This window comes from Amblyomma maculatum, chromosome 2 (assembly GCF_055883805.1).
Source record: "Amblyomma maculatum isolate TAMU_Amacu chromosome 2, ASM5588380v1, whole genome shotgun sequence".
NCBI classification, from domain to species: domain Eukaryota; kingdom Metazoa; phylum Arthropoda; class Arachnida; order Ixodida; family Ixodidae; genus Amblyomma; species Amblyomma maculatum.
In genome coordinates this window covers 141,914,159-141,941,957 of record NC_139345.1, presented here as the reverse complement: position 1 = coordinate 141,941,957, position 27,799 = coordinate 141,914,159, and the positions used below count along the sequence as shown (strand labels likewise).

Below are 27,799 nucleotides of genomic sequence, written 5' to 3'. Positions count from 1 at the left end.
ATGGGAACAGAGGAGCGGGCATCAAAATGGAGCCTGGTGGGGGTGCATAAGTGTTTGGAACTTCGTGTGTGAGGTGGTAAACTTTTTTCTGCTCAGAGTTCTCAGCATCATCTTGTGTCCAATGTATCTGGATGCGTATCTTTGTTTTTTTTATTGACTGCGTTGGTTTCCTGGGTTACATATAGTGTCTTTGTAACTTTCTTCAGTTGTTTTATGGCGGATAGGGAGTCTTCCTGGAATCTATTTTATTTAGTGCCTCCATGGCATCGCGGATTCTATACAGTTCCATCACAAGAGGGTCAGGGTAGTCTGATACGTATTCATTATGTGCACATTCATTACATATTGATTATTAGCCATCGTTAGCTAGCCTTATCTCGATATTTTTACGCCACCTTTAAACCTAGCGTTGCGCGCGAAACGGCATTAGTTCTACGAAAGATGAACCCGTTTGCTTTTATCACCGTTGCCGATTGGCTTAGTGTTTTTGCGTACATGAGTCAGCCCAATAACGGCTTTCAGCTAAGTGTAACGGCAGTGTCTTCATTTGTGGCTACCGAGCTGTCACCACTACGTGACACTATGTCTCCCTTATAAATTGATTCAGACACGAGGTAAGCGGAATTGCTGTTCAATCTATTCTGTAAATGTTTCCATTGCTTGATTATCGTGATTATCTTCGAATGTTTTCACCCGTCCTATTTCATTCTTTTTCACTCTTGTATAAATACTGAATATCACTAATGCCTCGTGTGTCATGTTCCTTAAGGTGGCGTTGCATATTTTGCCCTTCCCAGGGGCCGTGCATCTCTTAAGTTTTATATAATATATTTGTCTATCTGCGGGTTATCCTTTCTCGTGTACGCTTGGTGACATCTGTTGGTTAAGCGTTCCCGAAGCATTTGCCCTCCTGCACTTTGATCAGCTGAACCTCTGTTCCTTGGAAAGTACACACTAATGTTTCTATGATATTGCTACTGTCTAGTTTAGGCCTGGTTAGGTCTACCGTGGCTGTCAGCAACGTTCCTCTGAGGGACTCAACGAATTGCTCCCAGTTTTGTGTCGCTATGTAACCCGCACATTTCGTCGCTTTTTAGGTAATTTCTGCTATTAGTATTGTAGATGTTTCCTGTATTCTTGTTTTTACGCATATGTTCGACTAGAGCACATCAGCTGGTTATACGTTCCTGTCTTGAAAACGCGCGTGCCGTTAATGCCATCTTAGCTGCATATCGCATCTGTATGCTTAATCTTGGTCGTGCAGCACGGGATCTCTGTTATAAGCGTAATCTACCAAACATTCTGTGCTGTGGCCACCGCATTCATTACTAGCATCCCTTCCATGAAAGCAGAAGCAGCAGAGTACCATCTATTGTCGCGAGAACTGGCGCTAACAACGCTATAAGCGGTATTCACTCAAGGGAGCTTTTCGCGGAGAGCGTGCAGGGGCACCGTCGGTCGGCGGAGTCTCCTTCATTGCTCCACCACTCACACGGGCGGTGGAGTACGAGATGGGTGTCACCGTAGCCAGATGACAGAGGCTCGGCGCGCGCCGAGAAGAGCGCTCTGAGCTGCCTGCCTCGCCTCTTTGCCGCAGCCAGGTTCAATCAGACGGCCTAGCAGGTAGCGCAGTCGCGCCGGATAATGAATGAGGAAGGCGGAGATGGGTTACAATGAAGTTGCCTGGAAACTTTTAACTCAAATTTGCATGGTGGCAACCTGATTACTCCATCGGGACGATGCATGCACTGCAAGAATAACCGTAAATGGGCGTACTTACCCCACCAGCTTCGCGGTCTTGCAGCAGTGCTCCCGAGACGTGATTTTAGGCACGGACTTCCTAAATGAAGATAGGGTTATCATCGACCTCCGATCCAAGCTCAACAAGCTCTCTGCAGACAAAGCCATACCTGCTACGACGACTTCGACGCAACACGTCGCTTTAAACGTCCTTGACGGAGAATTGACCGTGCCGCTCCGATCAAGCATCGCAGTCAGCATAGGTAGCGCAGACATCGAAACCGCCGAAGGCATCGTAGAAGGAAATATCCAATTGCTCTTGGAACGAGGTGTCGGCATCGCAAGAGATATCGCAAAGTTTCGGAGAGGACAAGCTCAGGTGCTGGTAACAAACTTCACCGAAGAATACCGGCATCTCAACAAGGGCACGGCGACCGTTTTTCTCGACGAATTAACGGCCTCAAAGACGTATTCGCCCTCCACTACCAGCCACTGGAAGACGCACCGGACCGATTCCGTCAGCCCACATTTGACATCAACCCGGCATTGACTCACAGCAGGAAAGACCAAGATTCGCAGTCTTCTTCGAAGCTACAAGGAGTGCTTCTCGTCATCATCGAAGGTACGACAAACACCACTGGCTAAGCACCGAATTATAACGGACGAACACGCCAGACCTCTGCGCCAAAAGCCCCTATCTTGTATCGCCGCGAGAACGCCAGGCCATACGCGATCAAGTTGAGGAAATGCGGCTTGATGACATAATCAAGCCCTCGAACAGCCCCTGGGTGGCTCATGTCGTTTTGGTGAAGAAGAAAGAAGGCACACTTCGCTTCTGCGTTGATTACCGCTAATTGAACAGTATAACTAAGAAAGATGTCTACCCGCTTCCCCAAATCGAAAACTCTCGACTGGCTCTGCAATGCAAGGTTCTTCTCATCGATGGACCTGTAGAGCGGATATTGGCAAATTGAGGTCGACGAAAGAGATCGCAAAAAGACCGCATTCATCACAAAGGACGGCCTTTTTGCGTTCAAGGTGATGCCATTTGGCCTCTGCTCCGCCCCTGCCACGTTTCAACGAGTAATGGACACAGTCCTGGCAGGCTTTAAGTGGCAAATTTGTTTGGTATATTTGGACGACGTTGTTGTCTTCTCGTCAAACTCTGAAGACTACCTGAAACGACTGCAGAGAGGGCTGGAAGCCATCAAGTCATCGGGACTGACGCTAAAAGCAGAGAAGTGCCACTTCGCCTCCGATGAACTGCGGTTCCTAGGTCACATTGTTAGTAAGGATGGTGTTCGCCCAGACCCGGAGAAAATAGGAGCATTCACACACTTCCCCCCGCCTGTCGACAAGAGAGCTGTGCGGCGATTCCTTGGGTTGTGCGCTTATTATCGACGATTTGTCAGAAACCTTTCGCGTATCGCCGAACCATTGACGCAGCTTACAAAGGCTGACGTACCTTTTAAATAGGAAGCGCCGCAAGGAGAAGCCTTTGACGAACTCGAGCGCCGCCTGCAGTGCCCTTCTGTACTTGGCCACTTTGATGAAAACGCCGTGACCGAAATTCACACCGACGCGAGCAGTGTGGGCCTAGGAGCCGTTCTCGTCCAGAAGAGTGCCGGGCAGGAGAAAGTAATCGCCTACGCTAGCAGGTCCCTCACAAAATCAGAAGTCAGTTACTCGAAAACCGAGAAGTGCCTCGCGATGATCTGGACCACTTCTAAGTTTTGTCCATACCTATACGGCCGACCATTCAAGGTGGTAAGCGACCATCACGCGCTCTTCTGGCTAGCTAATTTGAAAGATCCCTCCGGCCATCTTGCCAGATGGAGCCTACGACTTCAAGAATTTGACTTTACTGTAGTCTAAGTCGGATCAGAAGCATTCCGACGCAGACTGCATATCACGCGCTCCCATAGACGCTCCCCCGAAGGACGATGACGACGACGCCTTTTTGGGACCGGTAAGTGCCAGCAGTTTCGCAGAACAACAGCGATCAGACTCTGAGCTGAAGCGCTAGCCGATTACTTAGAAGGAAAGACCACTTCGCCTCCTGGTGTGTTCAGGCGACACTTATCATCGTTCGCGTTAAGCAATGGCCTCCTCGTGAAGAAGAACCTCGCACTCAACAGGACCGCGCAACTTCTTGTAGTACCTAAAAACCTCCGGCAGGAAATTCTGCACGCGTTGCATGATGAGCCCACAGCAGGCCATCTCGGATTTGCAAGCACGTTGCGTCGAATCCAGGAGAAGTGCTACTGGCCGCGACTGCCTGCCGAAGTTGCCCACTACGTAAAGACATGTCGTGAGTGCCAACGACGCAAGACGCCGCCTATAAGACCAGCAGGACTACTGCACCGGATTTCGCCCCCAGACCTGTATTTCAACAAATCGGAATGGATCTCCTTGGCCCCTTTCCAGCTTCGTCTAGGGTAACAAGTGGATCATCGTGGCCACTGACTACCTTACCTTACCTTACCGTTACGCCGAAGCAAAGGTACTGCCCAATGGTACCGCGGCAGAGGTTGCCAAATTTTTTGTCAAACAAATTCTCTTGCGACACGGCGCTCCAAAAGTGCTCATTACGGACAAGGGAACGGCATTTACGGTAGAGTTGACGCAAGGCATCTCGGAATACAGTCATAAAAGCCATCGACGAACAGCTGCGTACCATCCCCAGATCCATGGCCTTACGGAGCGCCTGAACAAAACGATCGCGGACATGATCGCCATGTAGTACGTTGACACTGAACACAAGACCTGGGATGCCATCTTGCCGTAAGTGATCTTCACGTATAACACGGAAGTCCAGGACGTGACCAGAGCGACCCCGTTCAAGCTTGTGTACGGCACGAAGACCCCGACGACGCTCGACGCAATGCTGTCGCACGTAACCAGTGAGGACAACCTTGACGTCACCGCCTACCAGCCGCATGCAGAGGAAGCCCGACGACTCGCACGGCTGCGTATTAAAGACCAACAGCGCACCGACACCGGACGATACAAGTTACGACGACGCCACGCAGAGTACAACCGAGGAGACGAAGTGTGGGGTTCGACTCCAATTCGCCGCCGTGGGCTAAGTGAAAAGCTGCTGCGTTGATACTTTGGGCCATACAAAACTATTCGCCGCGTCGGACAACTGGACTAGGAAGTCACTCCCGACGGTACGACAGCATCACAACGGCGACGCGCGCGCCCAGAAATCGTACAATGTTGTTCGTCTGAAGCCTTATTACGCCCGTTAAAGAATCCGTTGGGTTTAAACTTTGTAGGGTTTCTATTTAAGTTACTTTGTTTATTTTAGAACATCGGGGCGATGTTTTCTAAGGGAGGAGTAATGCCACGAAACCTTCAAAACTATATTTGTTGTTTTTTAACAGCAGCCGGCATGCGTGCTTATCTCTGTGATCCTGGCACACGTATCAATTTTGTATCCCGTGTTTGTTCATGCTCGTTGTCGCGATACGACGCGTTATCATTTTCTTTGTCTCAAAGATTTTGATCACTTGTGTATGTTCCTACAATTTTCCAGGTTGTGCTAGTAGCAGTTTGCGACGTTATCTATATTGCTCTGAGCAGCCTTTAAATTCAGCGTTCACGAGTGTGACGAGCTTTCTTTGTTCGACGACCGACGAGCAAGTTTGTTGCTATCGCCGCCGCCGAGTTTCTTACTTCTTTTGCGGGCGCATGTCAGCCCACTAACGAGTTTCTTCAGTGCAATCACTGACTCTTCATTTGTGTCATTGACACTGGTCACCACCACCACGTGACAATACTATAAATAATCAATATATAAAAGAAACAGAAGAGTGAATAAAATGCATGCATACGGCATGTCAGACATATAAGTGTTTGTTCACGGGACAGGCTGCAGTCCTGGCTCGCACTTCGATGTTTTAGCGATTCATCAAGTACGAGCGTAATGATAGTCTATCTCTTCTGAGGCCAAAGCAGCAAAGTTTCTGCATTAAAAATGCAATGATTGAACAACTGAGACGGCTTCGAAAAACCTGTAAATTACAAGGGACATTTGTTTGTCAGAGAATGCGTATTTTAATTCATGTGATCTTTTTGTCTCAAGCTAAAATGGCATTCGAAGGGGACCGAATGCTTTGACAATAGGCGCTTAATTCCTAGGTAGAAAACTCTTTCTGTGTCTTCTCGGCGTCTACAAGTTCCTCTCGTTCATTTGCCACACCGTCGGGTTTCCTTGTCATTGTGGTCATCTCGGGCCCTTTCTGTCCGCCTGTGCAGCCGTCGTCATAATGTCGTCCCCACATTCCAGCGTGTCGTTCGCTTACCCTTCTTCCGCAGGTTTTCGGACAAAAAGAATTAATTTGCAACATTGCTTAGAAGTCGCCGACTTGTCGCGAAACTAAGACCGGTACAGGCAGCTAGCTGTTACAGTGTCGCCTGTAGCATTCCCTATCTGGCTGTTTTTCTTGTATAATTCTCTGCGAGCGAAATAAAAGTTAGTAGTAACAGTTGAACCTGTGCTGGTCGCGCCTTGGGCCGGTCATGAAAACTTTTCTACCACCAGCAACCACCCAATACCAACTACAATCACGCGCTTCCCTCAGTTGCCAGCCGAGAGAAAAAAAGGCCGCGGACACCCCTCCTCGCGGGGGAGCTTTTGTGGCAGCGGAAAAAAAGCCCCCAACCACCGAGAGGCCCTCGGGAAACCTGTTCCGGTGGTCGAAAGCGGCTCGTTTTCACAACATCCCGGTGGGGAGGGGTGGGGTTCTCCCTCGTGTGAATACCAGGATAGCGTCACAAAGCCACATGCAGCATGTCGAAATTACCGCCACGCTACCATCCCATCAAATGTCTTACTGGTATAGACTCCGGGTTATGTGTCCCAGTTTTTGGTACACGCTGCCGCCTGCTCAAACGCCACTCGTGAAAACGGCGCTCAGCCGTTAACGCTATATCGCTATCTATGGTATAAACGATGCAAGCATGTCCGAGTTCGCCTTTGGCACAGAGCTGTACTAGTTGACTGGGATCACATAAATATTAATATAGGCCTAGTAATAATGCGGTCGCATTATTTGGGAATTTTATAAATTTTCAACTCTGTGTGGAAAAAAAATCTGAGGAGCATTACTTTGCGACACCGCCCGTATTGGACGTACCGATTTGAGCTTCCCCATTTAACCGCAATCCGCACGTTACACTAACTTACACCTGCATTGCGATGAGTAACCCTCCTTAAACCCCACCCATGTCCACTAAACTGAGTCGCTATGAGACGTTAAATTTCATAAACCTAATCAGAATTTTTCCTTCCGGTAAATAGAACAGGTGTTCTCCCAACTAAGGGTTACGCACTAGTCGGGTCTGAATTAGCATTCGTCTTTGGGTCTCTTAAGAGCGAGGCAAATTTATGTCTGAAGCAATTTGTCAATAACAATGTGTCACATACCAATAAATTGTAAGGTATTTCGTGTACACATCGATGACCGAAGAGAAAATGAGACCGTAAGAAAGATATAAAGAACGTAATCTCAGCTCTTGTGGACAACGCTAAGCCTTCGCATTAAGGGAATAGTTTCGTGTGGGTGTCTTTTTTGAAAATAGAAAAAAAATGGTTTCCCTTCTAGCAATGTAGCTTACAGAAGACAATGACAGAAGGATATAAGGGGAAAGTTGAAGGGATGATTGCAGTGTCTTCCCTGAATTTTTCCCAAACATTATCATCAAGGTTCCACAAATGCGTGCGGAGCTCGCAGGATCCTGGATACGCTGTATACCTTGTAGCCACAAACTACCGTTCCCTTTTCCTTTCGACCCCCGTGGACACACGCACGCATGCACGCATACGTCGATGCGCCCGCGTTGCGCATAGGTCGACACGCGCTGAAAGCCCGCTTTCGTTGCCCCGCCTCAAATTACACGTCTCGGAACACTGACCCATTGATTACGAGTTCGGTGAACCGCCGCAGATAGAGGTGCCTCACACGTAGGGAGGGAAAGAAAGGGGATTGTTTCGGCCATCACGAGTTCCATTTTCCAGCTTCGCTTGTGGCGGCGAGGGAGACGACCGCGCTCGTTCTAGCCGTTACGGCGCTGTGCGTACACATATAGGCCGCGCAGCGAGAACACCGGATCGTTTTCCTCCATACTGTACATACCTCGCGTCCCGGAACGCCTCGGCACGGGAGTCAGGGGAAAGGAGGGACCTATTGGCTACCAGTGGGGGATGCAGTTCTGAACGCCTCTCACGTACACCTGTGTATGCTTCGCGGTAGACGGCACACGGCTGCTATGTGCCGAACCGCTCGCAGGGATTCAATTGCCCGCCGGTGCGTTACGGGGCGCTGCGGACAACAGATGCGGCAAATGTACACGTGGGTGACGGGCTGTATGGGATTTAATGTTGTACTCCTACAAGCACTGATCTCGCCAGAAATGTGCTTTTGGGGAGAGTAGTGAGGAGGGTGCTATCACCCCTGGCAGCGGCATCGCCACCGCGGTCTTTTACGATTCCGGGTCAGTATTTATAGCCAGATTTAGTGGAAAATAGGGGAAACTGGGGCGTTACGGGAGCGAGGTTTGCCTGAACGAACTGCCTGAACAACATCGCTAACTTAATGTGCAAAAAAAAAAAAGCGTATACACAGACAGAGAGGAGGGATGAAATGGCTGTGAAAGAACGACAGGTACAAAGGAAGGAAAGTTCGCGAGGAAGCGCGCCCGCTGATCCCCCCATAGTCTGTTCATTTCGCGTAGAGAGCTATGTTAATAGCTTAGTAATGGTTGAATTGGGATATAGCTCGGCCATTGCTCTGCAGCTGTAGTTCGTGGTTGTTAGCGTGAGGTGGTATGCGATAAATAATGCACGGCCACCGGGCTAACTGTGAGCGCCATTCCTGTTCGTCAGCCCAATTCCTCACTGCACGCGATGGCCCGTCGAGTAAGCCCCCCTTCCCTCGTTTCCGTGAAAGAGGCCCACGCCTCGACGTGACAGTTTTATACCAGGGGTACACGGATACGCTATCTGCCTCCCGCAGATCGCTGCGCCAATACCCACTCGTGTTGCGCAATAGTTAATGCGCTCGTGGATGCCATTAGCGTGGCCACGCTATTGTGGTTAGGTTTGTACCCGAGGCGCTGCCCACAGAGACGTAGAGATCGGCACACAGGCAGGCAGGCCGGGACTGTTGCAGGCATCGAACGGCCGCCGAAGAAGCTACGAACTGCCTCGCAGACTTCAGGCCTGTAAAAGAAACAGGAGACGAAAGAGCTTTTGAAAATGACGGCATAACGACAGGAAGCGCAGTTTTTAGCCCCGAAGGCTTCCGCAGCTCTTTCTCCTTTTTTTTTTTCCTTACCCATCCTAACACCACTTTCTTGCCTCCTCTTTTTGGCGCCAGCTTATTTATAAGTGAGCGCGAGCTTGCTCCGTTTCATTTGGAGCTGCCGCTCGTTTGGGATAATGACTGCGGCGTTTTCTTTGAGGAGGCGGCCGCGTTCATAAAGCCATTCGGGCGTACCGCAGCGCGCTTGCTCGTTATTTCGGTATCAAAAGTGGAGGGAAGAATGAATTTGCCGGATATATATCGGCGGCCGTCGTTAACGGAAATAAGGTTCCTCTCGTGAATGGTATCTTTTATCCCCTCCAGGGCCTCTCTCGTTGGCGCGCAGAGTTTTTTTGTGGTTTTGCCTGAAACTGCTTTGAGGAACATTATGATTGCATATGTGGTCTCAGCAACCGGCGTAAATCATGTGGACACGTTTTAGCAAAGTCGGGTGCGTAAATAGTGGCCGCGACAACGTTCTACAAGAAAGAAGAAAACGAGTAATAGTAAACATTTCGGTTGGGCGTGGGTTGCTTTCTCAATAAAAACAAATCGTACCATAGCGAAGATTTTATGAACTCTGCGCCTTAAAAGCTAAGAAAAGAAGAAAATGCCTCCTCCTGTGCTGCTGAGAGGTCGCGGGAGAGGCAACAAATTTTCTTTTAGTTCTGATTATTACGCAACCAAAGATGTGGCACTTCATGTGAAAATTCAAAAGAAACTTTATTCTGTTTTTAGGTGTTAAGGAAAACTCTATATAACCTTGATATGAGCCCCGCACGATTTTTTTAGGTGTAAATAAAAAGCATTGTATTCTAACAATAATTAAATAAAAAATGGAAATAAGTGGCTTCGTTATGATGCACAGAAAATAGGAGCCAGAAGCCACTCACACAAAGCAAAGTATAGGGAATCTTTTTTTTTAATGTGAACTATTAGTTAGGCGTAGAGATAACTGACTAGAAATTGGAAGAAATACAACCATATGCCGCCGAGGAGATCTGAAACCTTAACCTTAAAATTTCGCGTCCTGTAGCACTGAGCAACGGACGGGGTATGACTGTTTAATATTCCATCCCCCTCCTCCCCCCCCCCCCCCCACACACACACGCACACAGCGGCGCACGTGTAACGCCTTGTGCTAGCGCGACGTGTCACGTGGAACGGGATTTAGCGGGAAGGGTGGAAGCTGCGTGATAACCCACTAATGCTACCAATGACGTCAAGGCGGTCAGATGCGAAAGCCTTGTTAAGCTAATCAGAAAGAAAATGTCGGGAATATGAGGGAAAATGAAATTAACACTTCACAGTAATTAAAAAAAAAAGAAAACTGCCTACACCTTCCGTTGTGTTTCAGTAGCTTTTGGGTCTCTTATTTAAGAAATAAGAGGAAATGTTACCTTGAGAGTATATTCTTGGAGTAGCGCGAAAAATTACTCAAGAGGAAAGCTTTAACAAGATTACGGGATTTAAAGTGAAATCGACATTTTAGCGTGGCAGTGAGTTTCTTTATTATCGTCGTTTCATAACTTTAAAAGCCACCGCTGTCTGAAAACTGGAATAATTTGTATAGCACGAAAAGGATATTAGGAAAATTTAATAAATGAACTAAAAAGGTTGCGAATGTTAAGAACTAAACAAAAGAAAAGCACTAAGGTAGCGCAAACACGTGGCAGCATTCAGCGCGTTTTTGCATGCGTTAATCAAGAGTCTTACTTTTATCTGCACATGCGCGAGCTTAGTTCCTGTCGTCATGGTTACGCTCATTCAGATCTGCGCAGTATCATGCATTGACTTCCAGGAATAGATTGCTATGCACGTAGGCCTGCTTTCATGTGAAACGGGAATCTACTGAAAGTTTACTTGTTTTTGCGACACCTATGAGCTACACGATATTTATACATAAAGGTGAATGGCGCAAGGTTACCGCGTACCGGAGGTTACGCTGTGTCAGATTTTAAATGTACCGTACCACCAGGTGAACTGTACCGCAATTCAATTAATGTTCTTTTTGTTATGGGGTTGACTCGATGACGTTATTGTATGAAAACATTGAATTTTTTTGAAATTTTGTAAAACGTATGTTAAACGGTAAGTTTGAAATGCAACGCCTTCAATTTGTGATGAATTCCGTTGCGTACATGCAGCGAACAGAAACACGCCTTTAGGCTGGTGTTTGTTATATCATCCAAAAAACAAGGCGCTTGTTCCTGTGGTTTCTTCCTTTCGTCCCCGTTTGTTGGCGCTGTTTTTTGGATGATGTATCACCAACTAGCCTGCTCAACTATCCTGTTTGTTATATCGTTGCCAAACTTATATTGGCGAAATACGTTCCATGAATCATGCGTTGGATGTTTAAGGTCTTATAAAATGCGTTTAGGCGCGAAAGGTTGAAATGTTAGGTTAGGGAACCGGACAGGTAAAAGCACGCATATTTTCCAGAAAATGTTACTGGCTACAGGTGAACCCATGAGAATTATATCTCTATATAAAGACAAAACTAAAGACGCCCTTGCGAAAAAAAGAAGGAAAAGCAACATTCATTTTCGAGTATGTCCATCACAATATTTCGGCCACCTGACTTTGTGCACAAAAGGCGATAGCATATTGGCTCCGTTTAATCAGTTCCACGTATTTTATAGGAAAAAGAGTATCTGAAGTTTTAAATATCAACTGGAGGCATTGATAATACGGTTGGAACGGGTTTACAAATAAGCTTTCTATTTAGACCTTCGCATTATATGAAGACAAGCGTAGGAGGGTGCGGCGCAACGTTGGGTCTCCAGAGGATATTAAGCACTTAGCAGAAATGCAGTGACCACAGGATGGTGAAGTCTCGAATTAGCCTAAATCTGAAGAAGGAACGCAACAGATTAGTAAGAAAGAAACTCATCAACGAATTAGCGGCGAGGGGGAGGGCAGAAGAGTTCAGGATCTCGCTACAGAATAGATATTCAGCTCTAACCGAGGATGGCGACATTACCCTAGAAGCAATGAACAATAATTTCAGAGATATCATTACTGAGTGCGCGGTAGAAGTAGGCGGTAGGATAGTTAGAGAGGATACCGGTAAGCTGTCTGAGAAGACGAAATATTTGATTAAGAAACGCCAGGATATGAAAGCTTCGAATCCAACAGACCAGATCGAAATGGCCGAGGTATCAAAGCTAATCAATAAGCGCAAGGTGGCCGATATAAGGAAGTATAACATGGAGAAAATTGAGCCTGCTGTAAAGAACGGGGGAAGCCTTAAAGCGGTAAAGAAGAAATTGGGCATAGGTAAAAACGAGATGTATGCGCTAAGGGACAAGGCGGGCAACGTCATCACTAATATGGTCACGATAGTCAAAGTAGCCGAGGAGTTCTATACAGATCTCTACAGTAGCCAAAGTAGTCAGGACCGTAATGGGATTGGCGGTAGGGAAAAACAGCCAGACGTTCCACCAGTGACGAAGGACGAGGTCAAGAAAGCACTAGAAACTATGAAAAGGGGTAAATCAGCTGGAGAGGATCAGATAACTACAAATTTGCTGAAGGACGGGGGGGATATCGTGCTAGAAAAACTGGCCACCCTGTATACGCAGTGCCTGGTGTCATCGGCGGTACCGGAACCATGGAAGAATGCAAACATTATCCTCATTCACAAGAAAGGGATAGACGAGCCGTACGTGAAAGTGCTGGAAGATATATATACATATAGAGGGTGGACAGCAACCATAGTTCTGCATAAAGAAAGTAACTAAATTCCCATAAAGAAAGGTGTTAGGCAAGGAGACACAATCTCCCCAGTACTATTCACAGCTTGTTTAGAGGAAGTATTCAGAGACTTGGAATGGGAGCAGTTAGGACCTTAAAAATTACAGACCAATCAGCTTACTGTCTGTTACGTATAAGGTGTTTACTAAGGTAATCGCTAATAGAATCAGGACAACCTTAGACTGCAATCAAGCAAAGGATCAAGCAGGGTTTCGGAAATGGTACTCTACTATCGATCATATCCATACCATCAATCAGGTGATAGAAAAATGCTCGGAATATAACCAGCCCTTATACATAGCATTCATTGATTACGAAAAAGCATTTGACTTAGTTGAAAGCTCGGCGGTGATGCAGGCATTGCGAAATCAGGGGGTAGACGAGCTGTACGTAAAAGTGCTGGAAGATATATATAGAGGGTGGACAGCAACCATTGTTCTGCATAAAGAAAGTAACTCAATTCCCATAAAGAAAGGTGTTAGGCAAGGAGACACAATCTCCCCAGTACTATTCACAGCTTGTTTAGAGGAAGTATTCAGAGATTTGGAATGGGAGCAGTTAGGGATAAGGGTAGACGGAGAATACCTCAGTAATCTGCGATTTGCTGATGACATTGCCTTGCTAAGCAACTCGGGGGATGAACTGCAAATAAAGATTGATGACCTAGACAGGAAAAGTAGAAAGGTAGGCTTGAAAATCAATATGCAGAAGATTTAGGTAATGTTTAACAGCCTCGGGAAGGAACAGCAGTTTATATTAGGTAGCGAAATACTAGAAGTAGTAGGAAGTAAGTATGTCTACTTAGGACAGGTAGTAACCGCAGATACGGACCATGAAAAGGAAACAACAAGAAGAATAAGATTGGGATGGAGCGCATTTGGCAAGCACTCGCAGATTATGACTAGCAGCTTAGCGGTATCGCTCAAGAGGAAAGTATGCAACTGTTGCATCTTGCCTGTACTCACCTATGGGGCTGAAACGTGGAGGCTAACCAAGAGAGTTCTACTTAAGTTGAGGACAACCCAGAGGGCTATGGAACGAAAAATGGTAGGGGTAACATTAAGAGATAGAAAGCGTGCAGAGTGGGTCAGAGAAATAACTCAAGTTACCGACATTCTAGTGGAAATTAAGAAGAAGAAATGGACATGGGCAGGACATGTAGTGCGAAGAGAGGATAACTGATGGTCGCTGAGGGTAACAAACTGGATTCCAAGGGAAGGAAAGCGTAGCAGGAGGAGGCAGAAAGTTAGGCGGGCGGATGAGATTAAGAAGTTCGCAGGGGTCAAGTGGTTGGAGCTAGCACAGAACCGGGTTAAGTGGAGAAATATGGGAGAGGCCTTCGCCCTGCAGTGGGTATAATCAGGCTGCTGCTGATGGTGATGATGGGAAATCGGAAGGCTGCAGCTGGTACAGAAGCAGATTACCTGCAGGAATATGGGAGAGGCATTTGCTGAGCAGTGCATGTAATAATTTTGAGTATTATTATTTTTGTTATTAGTAATATTATTATTATTATTATTATTATTATTATTATTATTATTATTATTATTATTATTATTATTATTATTATTATTATTATTATTATTATTATTATTATTATTATTATTATTATTATTATTATTATGGAGATTCAGGTCGGCTTTGATATTTCAAACTCGCGCACCACTCTTTAATCTGCAGTCAGAATAGGCTACTTTGCACAGATGAATATTTTGCAGTGCAACTGCCAGTGGCATGCTTGTCGGTGGTGAGCCTATATTAGTGGTGGTGTTAATATCCTGTCATCTGACTCGGCCGCGTGATTCTCCCTCTCCCGTGGTCGCTTCGTTTTTGTCACTGAGACCGGAGGCTGCGGTGGCCATTTGTAAAGCTGTTCAGTTAAAAACTTACGTCCTTGTCTTAAATGTGACATGGCTGATAACTACACTACGAGACACATGAAATGTCCAGATTATGATAGAAAAGGCGAGCTAAAATGAATCCTACTGGAATTGGAGAGTTGGGTTGAAGCACCCAAACGTTAACTTTCGTAGGCGTTAATGTCGCGCTCCACAAGACCTGTCTTCGCCACTATCATAAAACTACCTTAATAAACAGAATATATTACGAAATATCAAAATGGTCTTGTATAAATGGAATAAAATGGCTTCTGTACTTTACTAAGCAAAAGTAACACGACGGTTTTAATTCACGAAGAAAAAAATCGTCTTGAAGAGATACGTTGTAGTAACGCATTACCGATCGACCATTATAATTGTCCGGCGAGGGTTTTTTTCTGTGCTAAAGCGGCATACGGTTCTGTAAAAATCGGCAGACAGCTCATGAGGTCTGTATTGAAATACTAATTTTTGACGTTTGGAGCCCTCTAATTTCCCCAGTGGTTGCAAACTGCAATGTTAAAGCTCGCCCCGAAGATACCACACATTTTGGAAGAGGCTTGGTGGCTTTTGTGACCCAACAACAATAGTTACTTCAGGGCTGTCTGTGGTCTGGACGTGACACCTAATTCAGGAACAAATGTTTTGGGCTGAATCGAGACGACGGAGTGCTGCCTGTTTGAACGGCCTTTTTTTTACGGCAGGGTAGATACGAGTGAAAGAAGATGGCTATCTCAGTACGAAAGAGCGTTGAGGGGTGGAGAAGGTGTCTCAGTGCGCAAGCCAAGCCAACGTTTCGACAAGGGTGCTTGTTTTCGTCAGGGAAACGGGATCATCACAGGCGAGGGTCTAAAAGCGCCTTTGCTTCCGAAAAAGAAAAGCCAGTGAGGGGAGAGGGAGGAGGGCGGGGAAGAAAGAGAGTAGGCAAGGAGTGAAAGAATGTTTCTTTGATATGAATTTCTGAGCCTGTAAATTGTTATCTCGTGGATTGAAAAAGAAAATAAAATGTGACAGCAGCAGGAAAACCTGCAATGCGGGGTGGATTAATCAGCACCTTAAGCAGGTCCGATGCTGACATACTTTTCTTGAAAGCGGACAGTGATACGCGCACAAGGAAGTATGTCTTGATGTCATACTTTGACGTCATTGATTTGTGTTAGGACCATTCGACCGATATACTGAAATGCGATTCATGAAGTTTCGTGCTTCAAAGTCAAGGAAGCGGTCTTAGGGGACTGTCCTGACATAACTTCAATTGCATAGGGATTTTCAACGTCTCCTGAAATCAACGAGCTAACTAATGTTTTTGCATTTCTTCTGTACTGAACTGTGCGACAGGGGCCAGATTCGACCCCTCGACCCAGCTTTCAGTAGGTACAGAGCTAGCCCCAGCGGTAACATAAAACACACATACCGCCATCTATGTGCAAAATGACTTTCGGCGTGTCTGAAGGCCTATTGCCTCAAAACGAAAAAGTAATTTCCCAATAAACGTAATGTGCAATATCGATCCCAAATGTGGTTTAATTGCAGTTCTGTTTTACGGCCATTACGATTGTTTCATTCTGACAACCTACAGCAAGTAAATCAACGTTGTGATCTAGTCAATTAATTATGTGTGAACGCGTCTCTCAAAGTCTGAGCCGCTTTGGGATGTTAACACTCCCCCCCCCCCCCTCACCCCCCAAGCCAAACCTAATGATCGGTGAACAAATCCCAAGCGTCTTTCGAGGACTAGCAGAATTCAAGGTACGCACGTGAAGGTTAAGGACAAACCGGCAAGAGTTTGAAAAGTCAAAATGACTCTAATTTCAAGAGTTCCAACAAACCGTACTCTGTCGGTTTTTGTGAGTCAGCACGATGTAGCTTTTTCATCATAACAGCTGGCGCTCCTTCAAAAGCTCTGTGCTCGATCAACTTCAGCTCCGAATATACGATTTGTCCTCTCATAGACCAATCAGTTACAGCCGCTTCCAATTAGAAAACAAAACTTCAGAGTGGGCTAAGAGGGGCATATTGACAGGCAATTGAAATTAATTGCCACATGTATGCATTGTGCGCCTTATTTCTGCCATCGCAGCAACTCGCTTGCGTGCTCCTATCTAAACGCTTTTGTTCCAGCTCTGCCAGTTCAGTCGATAGTTGTTTATGGTTTGGGTTGGTTTGCGGGGTTTAACATCCAAAACCTGCTCAGTCTATGAGAGACACCGTGGTGGGGTGCTCCGGAAATTTCGACCACCTAGAGTTCTTTAACGTGAACTGACATCGTACAGCGTACACGCGCCTTACTTTTCCTCTGCATCAAAAAAGCAGGTGCTGTGGATGGGATTCAATTACGTATCCTTGGGAAACACTGTACCTTGGGTACTGCGGTCGGGCGCCCTGACCACTGCGTCGCGGTGACGCAATTCGTTTTATAGAATTAGGCGGGACACTATGCGTCTACTCCTGCCAGGCGATGCCTGTAACTAATATCATTTTCCCATTTATATGTATATTTTTAATGTTCCACTTCCACTTCGCTCTCTAGCGCATGAAGTTGTTACTTAAGAACGACTTGTGTGTTGAGAATGAAAATATACGTCATCTATATAAAACCGGCAAACAAGATTGTATCGTTAACGCCCATGAAAAACTTCGAAACATCGCTACTACGTTTATATTTCCGTAATTCAAATGTAATGTGACTGTACATTCGTAAAATGAGCTACTGGCTACAGAAACCTTGACTTCGACATTGCATGGCCAACTTGTTTCTATAAATAGTTTTAAAGTGGAGGACTAAAAGGTCCCGATCTTCACAAAAGCCGGCGTCGGTATTAGAAACTTAAGCGAAAAATTACGGCCATGTCTCAGTCATATGGCATTTGCGAGGTGAAGTGGCCGTGTGCTGACTGGTCATTGGGTGACATGACGTCACGCGACTACGTGACATGGCCGAATCGGCAGGTGCTGCCAGCTCGAGATTCGTCTTTTAAATCAGAAGGTGACATCGGATCCGGCCTCACATGACCCGCTGGATCCCTAGTTAGACGTGCTGCCCCCTAGGCCATACAGACAAGCTCCCCCTTCCCCCAGTGCAGTGTAGCAAACCGGTCTCTTTCGGTCAACCTCCCTGGCTTTCCCCTTCTCCTGCTCGTAAGGCTTGGTTAAAGCATGGATTTACATCTACGCCGAGTGGTCTAGCAAATAAGGCACGCTAATCTGTATATATGAGATAATAGAGGCACCAGTGAAATACTACTAATTAAGCTATTTGCAAAGTGAATGGATGAATGAACGCCAGGGAGGAACCACTAGGGGAAGGCGGGGAGGCGGCAAGGCGGAACAATAACGGTATTCCGTCATGCCCTTAAAGGTGGAGCCTATGCGTTCCCCTAATTAGTTATTATCCTTTGTACAGGTAAATCCTTTTGGACACCATAGATTGTACACATCACCGTACTTATCAGCTTAAAATATGCCACTCAAGAACTCATATTCTCTTCTGCAAATTTATTCCTTACTCGAAGTGACACCGACTCAATTGACCACCTCGAGAGTAACATGAAATAATTCACAAAGCACGTTTCGGGCTAGGAACCAAAAAGGTTTCGTAACAGATTTGAACATGGATAGGAACTTTCTCATTTTAAAATAGAAACCATTCTTCATACAATGCTTTTACAAGTGACTGCAGAATAGCATGTGGTAAGACAGAGGCTGCGTTAGCAAACTGCATTCTCTGGGCTCATACTCTGTTAAGGTTGCTCTCCCGGCTGGCGCGTGCGGTCATACGAACTTATAATGTGTAGTGGTACCTCGCTCTATCACCTCGCACCGTTAGCGCTTTCGGGCGTGACATTTCGTTGGAGGGTTTATTACATCTCCAAGCGCCTTAGACTAGTCTGCAGATGCAGCTATGTACCTGACGAATGCTGAAAAACGTCGCAATGGTGGCTGTTGTTCGCACCATTACGTCTTGTGCCTTTCCGAAGTACAGTGCACGCATTCTATTTCGTTCATGACATGCGCAGCAGTGATCGTTCTCACTATCATCTTTTAACTTCATAAGTGTGTATTGTGACAGCCATCGATTTACCATTCAGCTGGCATGGTTTCACTACTTGCAGAGTGAAAATTACAACGACCGAATAACACTTTTTTAGAACTGCGACGTGCTCAGGTACGCATTGCAATATTCAACCACTCTCTGTACCAGAGTAATATAAATTATTCTCTCCAACTGATGGCAGAAGTCAACAAAACAGTGAACTTCTAAAAGGAACCTTTTATGGGGCTGACTTCACCCACAAAGAATGAGGACTCGGAGAGGGCGATAGCAACGAAGTGCTTGGCGATCGTCAAAAGACACATTGTCTGCCTCTCTCGACAGCGCTCGATTTAAGATTGCAAGGCGCTTTCGAGCCAAGAGGACAAAAACAACTACTACAATGTGAAACAATGTGGCAGCCGTGAGGCGTGGCTCCGATCGTTCATGATAACTTGATAGCATCAAGTTTCAAACGAATTGATGAAACCGCCTTCCAAAAGATCTTGAGATTGAAGAAACAATGCAAAGATTGGCGGTAAAATACTAAAAAAAAAAAACACAAAGGCAAATCACAACATATAAACTTTCGAATGTTTTTGCCTCCGCTGGTGGGACATTTGTTGGAAGGACAGTCGCTGTCAAGGTCTTGGTTCTTTTCACGAGCGAAAACATCCAGGCGTCATTTCAGAAAAATGAAGCATGGCTTCGCTTTGTCGATGGCTCATGCAGCGGTTTGTTTTTTGCTAAATACCGTGGAAGCCCTTCGAATGTTTTTGGAACTGCTCCAGGCTTCTTTGTGGGCAGCTTTTCAAAGACACAATTTTCTCACTCATTGTGAAGTCATCGTGCCGAAATGTCCACGACGTACTAATATTTCTAGAAACCACGCACGTTCGGCGAATAAAATGAGAGGCCAACGACTTCATTTCCGGGGATGGTGCGTTTCCAATTTTATCCCAGTTCGATGTCTGACGGCAAAAGAAAAAACGTCACTGCTCTTGTATCTATAGCGGAAACCCTTTCCACAAGAAGATCACTGAATATTTCACAGAACACAATGGTATTATGAAAAGACAGGCGTTTGCATACCTGGACACTAAGCCAGGTAAACGCTGCCCCCCCCCCCCCCCAAAAAAAAAAAAAAGGCCAATTGCATCCGCAAATCATCGCTATGCATGCCCCTAATGGACGCCAGCGACATCGTGTAGCCGGTCTGACCAGCGCACCAAGCTCTCCCATCGATTGACGGAGAAATTTAGCAACCAAAAAGATGATATCGAATCTGGTAGGAATCTGGAAGGAATCTGGAAGACATCTGATAGAACCTAGTATTTGCACAGAAATCCATTACAGTCATGACGACAGACTGAAGATGTTCGTCGCTAAGAGGGCCAGGAATTTCTCTCTTCCCATTAGTCCTTCCCTTTGGGCCAAATGGCAAAGTACAGTTTTTTGTCTCTGCCTTTTTGCTTGGAAAGAAAGGTGACTAGTTATTGCCAGGTTTAAGCTTTATTATATGCAGTCCGCCAATGGTAGAAAACGTGGACTCACATGGGCATATTTTGTTTCATGATGTTAGGTAAAATCCAGCACGTAACACGGAGCACCGTGAAGGAAAGGACGACGGATGACACTTGGCTAGTAACTGATTTTATTGAAGAATGTAAGAATACACACAAAGTAAAAGCAACTTGTGAACACTGTGGAACGCGATGAGAACCTGGCAAACTGTCGCACTCAGTATGTCGGTAATTCAGGCCCCTGTATTGATGAGCTCTTGAGAATGTGCACTTTTCGTTTAGGCCGTACCCAGCCGTTACTTTCAGCTATGCACTATGAGAAACGTGATGATTGGTACCGCGGCCTGATTCCAGCGCTTCGTTCATTAGCACTTGGTATTACGAACTAGAAAGCAAATTAAAAACAATGTTGTCAGTGTTCTGCTTGTTTATTATGGCGACAAGCTATGTTGTTGAATATATTCAGTGGATTGGGCTCTCCGCCTATCGCTACAGGCTGAACAGCGAGGATCTGAGGTTGTGCATTTTTTTAACTTTTTAAGGTTGTGACGCACATTGTGCGCTTTTGAGAGGTCTCATTTACTTCTCTTTTTCTTGTTCCTGTACTCCATTCTTCTCGCTGCTTTTTTTAAACCACCACATCAGTCGTGGCGCACTTTTTGTTGACAGCTATATAATGTTGTCAGAACGGATTTCATAGACGCCAGTAAGCTAGAATACCTGATAGCGCGAGTGTGGCTAGGCTGAACTCAGTCCAGCGCTGAACATCACTAATCATAACTGATTGGAATAGATGCTTATCAGATTATATCACGGAACTTTCTGTTTAAACCTAGCACTTATGCGAAGAGGCCATCTCATCTGCTGAGGTTCTCATTGCAGTACCCCCTAACCCTTTCTCATTATGGAACCACTTATGGAGACGCAGTGAGCAGTTATGCTACCCGGAGACATTGGCACTATAAGCAGGATGGCGATGACATGAGATATATCCTGGGGCGTTTAGTTAAAAGTTTCGCAACTCCGTGCGAGTGCTAAGTTAGGCAGTTGCATCATTTCTACACGAAAAATGTCTATAGAAAAAGTGTGTTGCAAACTTAGGCGCTCCCTCTGTAAGCATAATTCAGAGCAGAGGAGTGCTTACCTCAGGCAATGTTCAGAGCAGAGAAAGGCTAACCTGATAACGATGTGCCGCGTCGATGCAGATGTTAATTGCAAAATGCAAGGCTAGTCGGGACCAGCTGCTGGTGAAAAACCCTCCACATGTTAGCCATGCACCCATGCGAAAAATTCGCAGAAAGACACGAGGATGTGGCTTTATTTGGAATCTATTTGAAATGTTTATAAACTAAAGCGCGCTTGAAATAAAAGCTTTCGAATTATACACAAGGGATTGCCGGCGTTGATAATTCTGTTAGTAGATCGTTGTCAAACGCGGGAGTGGGCGCATTTATTATCTGAATTTTATTTCTCAAGTTCTTGCAACATTATTCAGGTCCTCAAATAACATGGAGAAAAAACAAAAGTTTTTCCTAATGGTAAAAAAGAGCTTCGTTTACCTTTTCCAGCGTGGTGTTTCGAGGGAAAGAAACGCATGAATCAGAAACGCAAGAAACACATGATTACTTTCTTTACCTCTCCTTTCGATAAGGTCATTTTGGTAACTAAATGACCCTAGCGCATACTCAACGCCTTCGCCCATTATCCAAGAGAGGGAGAGGTGAAATATGCCGTCAGCACTCTTCGTTCATCGAACGACGTTCAATATGGCTCTAGACTGCGCCTCGTGCATGTGCTTACTTTGTATTACTCCTGCGTCGTAAAATATGTTCGCCTTCCTGAAGCCCTGAACAAATAGGCAGATCCGCTTGGCCTTGGCGAATGAGGCATCTAAAATAATCAAGTTCAATATATCACCAATGGGTGCTCTGAAGTTAACTCGAATTTCATTTACCGCATGTGTTGGCGAGAAATGCTGATGCGTTGGGAGTGATTGGTGCCTATTACTATCGCCGTCACCGGGGAAGTCCAGTAACTGCATTTTAATGCAGGTGCTTTAGAAGCTTCACTGAAGAAAAATCCGTCGTTTACCATAATACTGCATGCTTTAGGCAAGTGACGTCACTGGAATTGACAAGTATAATTTTCTATGTATCACCATTGCGTGCGTGGCGCAACCTCTAGAATGTTTCGCACTGACATATAGAGGACCCCAAATACAAACTTGAAAGAATGACATAAAACTCGAGGCCAAATTATAAACATATTTAAAAGGTATCGCATGCCAACTCAAAATTTCATTAGGTGTCCCAGTGATTTTTGCTAAGCGAGTTAGTTATAATAGTAATAGGGGATATTAAACTTAGGGTTCGGAACTGGTGTCTCTGAGAATTGGGATGCGAAATGAAAATTTACTCAGCCCTGTAACTGCTTCCATTTCAGAGGTCACCGTGTTGGGCGTTGTAGGCGGCATTGGTTAAATGATACAGCAGTGATAGCGGGTCAGGAGAGGAGAAAGGGCAGCGTATTGTTGTACCACTGAGCGGCCGTGGTTGTACCACGGCCGCTCAATGGAGGCGCACTTGGTGCGGCCCGTCGCGTCGCGCCGCAATGGCTGGGGAAGCGCGTATTGGGAGAAGTTACAGTTTCCGCCGTCATTCTCCGCGGGGGCGCCACCACTCCGGGACGAGGCGCCGCCGGCACGGACGGCCAGACGACGCGGAAAGGACTTCGCTCGCTGTTTTGGCGCGTGTTTTAGTTGTTGCTGCTCAGCATGCCTGCGTGGTTCTGCTAGTTCTGCGTGCATGTCATCGGTGCCTGTGTCAACAGCGTCCTAAACGCATGCGTCACTATGCCACGCAACTGCTGTGTGCCGCTATGCACCACGAACTCAAGGAAAGATCCGAAGATCGGTTACCACGAGTTCCCGTGCGATTTACAACGTCGAGCAGCATGGCTGAAAAACATATCTCGGGAGGGCTCGGCCGGAAAAGGAAGCCAGTGGGAGCCGAATGACAGGTCACTGGTATGCTCACTGCACTTCACAGACGACGACTACAGGAAGAACACAAAACTGAAGATCCTTCTTCCATCAGCCGTCCCCTCCGTATTCGCGAACTACCCACATTACATGCAACCAACAAGTTTGCAAAGAACAAAGAGACCTCGAGTTGACCGGTCTGCTGATGGCACAGTTCGGAGAACTCCAGCTGAGCGTGATGGTTCCAGAGAGGATCCAAATGTGAGTGGGTCTCGTCTTTCTGATTGCTACCACGATGTTGCTCCTGAAGTAAGCACGCAAGTGAACATCAAAAGTAATGTGTTGGTGGAGGATGCATGCCAGTCTGAGTTGGAAATCTGTAGCAAAAATGCTCTGCTGGTTGATGAGGCTTGTCAGACTGCATTCGATCTCGCGAGCGTGTTGGACGATGCAAAGAAGGCCGAGAACAGGCTGAAATCAAAAATCGCTCGCCAAGCAAAAGCGCTGCAAAAACTGCAAGCCGAGCACGACAAATTGAAAGAGCACTTGCAAGGTTATGAAGAAAACAAGGCGGTTCAGGACTTCATGAAGTTACTAAAATCAGCCGAAGCAGGTGAAAAAAACAGCTCTCTTCATCAGAAATCAAGTGACCAACTGTTGCATGAAAAAAACTGTGTACAGTGAGCATGTTCTGAGAGAGTGCATACTTTGGAAAGCATGCTCAAGCAAAGGCTACGAGCACGACCGATCAAGAGGTCTTTTTAAGCTGCCGTGCCGTACCACTCTGCAGAAATATGTTGGTCAGTCAACAGGAGAAGTTGGTGTGACATCTCTCATCAAAGAACGCCTTCGTGTGGAATACGAAAACTTGAGTGTGCCGCAAGAGGCCTACTGTTCATTAATTGTTGATGAGATCTCTATAGCTCAAAAGGTCATATATGACCGGCAAGTCGACAAAGTGTTCGGCCTCGTAGACATCGGCTCTGCAGAGCTCTCAACAACAATCCCTCAGGTGGCAAACCGTCTGTTGTGTTTTGTTTTGAGAGGCTTATCAACATCTTACATCATACCAGTGGGTTATTTTGTCACCCGCTGCTTTAAGAATGATAAGCTTCATTCAATGGCCATGGAAGTCATGCAGTCAGTCGAAGAGGTTGGCTTTCGCATCGCAAGAATTGTTGCGGACAACCATCAAACTAACGTTGCCTTTTTCAAGAGCCTTTCAGAGGAAGGTGCACTTGTACATGCGGTGCCTCACCCTTTCAGAAGTGACCCCCTTTTTTGGCGTTTGACCCAAACCACTTGATAAAAAATCTCCGCACGAACTTTCTGGAAAGAGAAATGATGGATGAGGGGCAGGCCATTCGGGGTGGATATTACTTGAAGAAGATTTTTGACATACAATCCCAACTTCTAGTTAAACCTGTAAAGTTCCTCACGCGGGCTCATGTTGAGCCAAGCAACCTTGAAAAAATGAAGGTGCGCAGGGCAGTAGATATATTTTCCCCACCTGTGATAGCCACACTTCAGTTCCTCCAGAGCAACCCTCAGTGCGACCCTGAAGCGTGTGAGTTTCAAGATAGTTCCGCCACAATCACGTTTATGCAAATGATATCGAAATGGTATGCCTTGCACAACATTGCATCAGTGAAGGCATGGAAGCACCAAGAGGAGCCATTCTACCTGTCAGATGACGAGCGGCTCTCTTGGTTAGAGTTGGACTTTGTTTGCTATATCGAAGACATTCAGGTCCAAGGAGGCACGTCGAAGCAAAGACTAACCAAGGAAACGTACGAAGCAACAATCATGACAACTAGATCAACAGTGGCGCTAATTGAGTACCTGCTTGATCACGTCAAGTAAGTATCTTTACAATAATGTCTTCTGTGCGCCTTACTAGTGCATTGCATCTGACCGAATCTCCTATTTTCAGCTTCCGATACGTCCTAACGCAGGCCCTGAACAGCGATCCTGTAGAATCGCTTTTTAGCAGCCTAAGGCAATTCAATGGTGGGAACGACAGAGTTGACGCAAGGGCTGCAGTTTTCACTTCAGAGAAAATACTGGAGGTACCATTAGCGACAAACGAAAATCAGCGGAGATAATACAAATTTTGCCATGCTTTGTGCAGGTTGGCATCTTGCAAGCATCAAAGTCCGCAAATGCACCTATTAACTCTGAGGCGAAGGCAGCTATAAAATTTGGCATTAAAGATTACGAAAGTCGTACCTTGCCCGCTGCCATCACCTCTGCTGCGAAAGAGTTTTCGAGAGAGCTTGGATACATTTATGTGTGGTGTGAACCAGCAGCAGACATAGAGTCGGCACCGATCGCATACTTGGCTGGTTACCTTGCACGTGCATGTGAAGAGAAGGTATGAACATTTTTACAAAATTGCATGAAACATTCTTTTTTTTTAATTTGGTTGTTGTTTTCAGTGCTTGCCCTGGGGGGAGGGGGGTCTTTATTATTTATATTTAACAAAAGTTTAAAAGTATTCGAGTGCTTACTTTAGAGTGACATTATTTTTTTATTTGTCCCAATCCTTTGATAAAGGTTTGTGCTCGTTTTCAGGTGCCTTGTGATTCCTGCAAAACCCTGCTGCAGGTAGCAAAGCCAACTGAAGCAATTTATGGAATTATCAAGAATCTTGACAATGGACACCTAAGGTATCCAAAAATGGAGGCCTTGTGCAAGCTTACATGCACCTTTGTTAGCAAAGTGATGAAGTGCCCAGAGGTGAGAAGAAGCAGCAAGTTATGCAACATGTTGGTTTTATCCCTTCTCCCCTATTTTGTGCAATGTCCGGAGTTGATTTGCGAGAGAGGAGACCGCAGTCACACCAAGGACCTCTGCAAAACGTTTTTAACGAAACTAATGCGACCCCTGCTGACCAACTGGGCAGGAAATATAAACCTGACAGTGGAAAAAATAATACTTGCACATAAACCTCTTTCTAGGAAAGTTCTTCGTTTATAATAGGCTTGGGTGTCCTCTGTGCGTCATGTGGCTTCAAAATAAAAAGAAAAAATTGCCTAACCTTCGGGCGTCTGGTTGAACTGGTTGTCTCGTGTTGTTTCTTTTGTAAGTTTGTGTTAGCTAGTATATTCAGGTGGTGCTTCTCACTTCAATATTATTTCCAGCGAAAATGGAGGAACACGCTGAACAATAATGCTGAACGCTACGTCCTGAATTGTGAGTTTCCACAAAGTGCACGCTGAATAAATGGCCCCAAACTTTGTCATGAGTTCAAGATTGTAATATGTTATATTTTATTACAGCGGTTTAAACGCCCGTAACTAAATGGGTGCCCACTCGGCGAGGCGCACTGCTTCTTCGATTCTCGTTGTAAATGGGTCCATGTCTAACTTGGAAAAGCGCTTTCATGGTGACATGCCGCTATCACCTTATCAATAACAAATTTGCACGTGGCATCACCATAATGTGTGAAACGCAGCTCATAAATCCTAAAATGATCCAGCGAAGCTCGCGCGGACGCCTAAACGAAAGCACAGGCACGGCCGCTGCGCGCAGCTCTCCGCCTGGACTTGTCCCGGAGCGGTGGCGCCGCGGCGGTGGCGATGAGAACTAGGCGCAATACGGCTCTTTCGGGAGACGCGACGGGCCGCACCCAAGTGCGCCTCCCCATTGAGCGGCCGTGGTTGTACGATGTATGTACGTAGCAAACAGTCATACAAGTGAAAGGCTGGCTTTTATTGGTCGAAAGGCTAGATCTTAAACACGCAGGACGCAGTCAAGCGAGGTGCATTGTGACATTCGTTCTTTTGTGTTTCGCTCGCGGCGCCGATATCACATCGACAGCAACACCATGATTTTGCCGAACGTGCCATATGTAGCTATCCATGTAGAACAAACAAGGCAAAACAAACAAACGAAGCAAACAAGCGACTGTATAAAAAAACAAGCAAACAAGCGAGAAAGCAAGCAAGCAAAGAAACAAACAAAAAAATGACTTTCTTGCAGCAGCATCCAGCTCTAAATACGACTATTCCTACGGCGGAAAAGTCTACCTCAGCCCCCTCTAATTACACGGCCATGTCAGGAAGCTCTCGTTAAGCAAATCAGATCTGTTCAGCGTTTATAAAGCCAGAGTCAACGCACAACCTCTTACTTTTTATTGAGTCCAGAGAAAATCTGCGACAAAAACGTGAAACTGTACCTGGTAGGTTCGACAAAACAGCGTTGCTAATCTCGACATTGAATACCAAGGGAAGAAAATCATAGCAGGGGGTGACAGAAAGTTATGGGGGCTGATTAGGTTGAGAAGGTAGCAAGGGTCAAGTAGATGCGGCTAGAACAGGATCGGATCAGTTAGGGGAACATGTGAAAGGTCTTTGCCCTGCAGTGGATATATGCTCCGGCTGATGATGAGCTTCGAAAACAATTCTTGGCGCTGAGTTGCAGAACGTTCCTACAGGTGTTCATCTCCCATCACCACTAACAAATCCGCGTGCGCAGAAGGAGTATGAGAGGAGGAAGGGCAAGAGGAGGCTCTCGTTCATGGAACGCGTCCTCGTATCTCCACGTCCTATGCAAACAAGTTTGGGCGAAATCCAAAGTGT

At 46.0% G+C, this 27,799-nt stretch overlaps 1 pseudogene; it reads left to right on the top strand.

The window, feature by feature from the left end:
- LOC146200082 (uncharacterized) lies at nt 1–26,195 on the top strand (annotated as a pseudogene).
- Nucleotides 26,196–27,799: the final 1,604 nt, after the last annotated feature.